The sequence below is a fragment of the Culicoides brevitarsis genome, chromosome 1, assembly GCF_036172545.1.
Source record: "Culicoides brevitarsis isolate CSIRO-B50_1 chromosome 1, AGI_CSIRO_Cbre_v1, whole genome shotgun sequence".
Taxonomy (NCBI): Eukaryota; Metazoa; Arthropoda; class Insecta; order Diptera; family Ceratopogonidae; genus Culicoides; species Culicoides brevitarsis.
In genome coordinates, this window is record NC_087085.1 from 37,079,620 (window position 1) to 37,081,556 (window position 1,937).

The following is a 1,937-nucleotide window of genomic DNA, read 5'->3' on the forward strand; positions in this document are numbered from 1 at the left end:
GTCGCTGAAGTCCTATTTTTGTCAAAAAGATGTCGATGTAGTTCAATTTTTATACAAAAGATGTCACTGAAGTTCAATTTTTGTACAAAAGATGTCGCTGTAGTTCAATTTTTATACAAAAGATGTCACTGAAGTTCAATTTTTGTACAAAAGATGTCGCTGAAGTTCAATTTTTGTACAAAAGATGTCGCTGTAGTTCAATTTTTATACAAAAGATGTCACTGAAGTTCAATTTTTGTACAAAAGATGTCACTGAAGTTCAATTTTTGTACAAAAGATGTCTCTGAAAAAATAATTCATGAGAAAATATCAAAAGCCCTGTACCAACAATAACTAAAACGTGTATTTTCTCTTAAAATAAGTAAAACAGAAGTAATTCAACGGTGCATAGCTTTACTCGTACTTCTTGTTATTCGGATTTTTTTCGTATTGAAGCAAAAAAAAAAAGATAAAATAATTACGTTAAAATAAGTTTGCGTTGTAATTTCTTGGTTGTAATTGATGTTGTTGGTGTAGTTTTAATTTTTTTGTGCATTAAACTAGTTCCATGTTGATAAGAAACCTGAAAATATTTGTAATATTTTGTGTGGTAGAAAAATTCATACAAATTGTTACAATTTTTCGATGATGCGGATGGAAATTTTTTTTCGATGGAGTTGACTGGTTATTTTTTTTTCTTGTGAAAAATAAAAAAAAATAATTTTAGTTTTTATTTTATTTTTTTATTTAATAATAATTCATCAATATATTTAGAGATAGTTGACTTTTTTTGTTGTTACATACTCCCAATTTTTTTCTTTGATTTTTCTATTAATTTTATTTCTTGCTCATTTTTATTTATTTTTATGGTAGTATTAACACATGTAATTTTTATGTAACATGACGTGCATTCACTTTTTTTTATTTTATTTTCGTGTGACATTTTTTTAGAGCACCATTTATTTTGGTATTCAAAGCATGCGATTAAACATTATTATTTTGTTTATTTTATTAATATTGGATGCAAGTTAAAATCAGTTTTTTTTTATTATTTTTTTTATATTTTTATCAAAAGTGCAGTTTTTATTGTAAGTAGTTTTGTATATGATTCGTTAATAAAATATTTTTTGGTGACTTTGAATCAATTTTTATTTTTGTGACGTATTTATTTTGGAAAGTACCTAAAAGTATTTTGACAGAAAAATATTGACAGATTTTTAAAAAAATAATTCTAAATTTTCACAGAGAATTATTTTAAATAATAAATTTCAATTAAAAAAAAAATTAAAATCGCTTAAAAATTAAAATTTGTATCAAAATTTATGAAATTGTCAAAATTTTGACAGCTGTCAAAATTATTTTTATTTTAATTAAAATTTATTAATTAATTTTTAAATAATTTTGTATCATTTTTAATTAAAATTTTTTATTTAAAATTAATTTTCTTTAAATTTTGGATTTTTTTTCAAAAATTTTTGACATCTGTCATTTTTAAACTGTCAAAATAATTTTATGCACTTAACTCTTAATAATTTCATAAACAGTTTTTTTTAGTATAAAACATCAGATTCTCACAGAGGGCACATCAGATCAAAGAGGGAAGTAAAAGCTCGGTTCTGTGGATTTTTTTCCATTAAAAAAAGGGAGAGGGATTTTTTTGTACCATTTTGAATGAAGGAATGAAGGTTTTTTCGAATGTTCAGCACTAGATTAAAATTTAACTCTTTTTTTTTCTAAGGGAATGACTAAGAGATTCGAAAAAAGTTTAGATTTAATTCTAGATTTTAAGGAACTTTCTACGTGTCTTCTGATCTACAATTTGGACATAAATCTAGATTTTTTCTCTTTTTTATTTTAATTTAATGAAGAAATTGAACATTGAATTGTCTTTTTGATTATTTTTTTTGTGTGTCTATTAATTAGCTAATTTAATTAATTTGCATGCATAAAAGCAACAA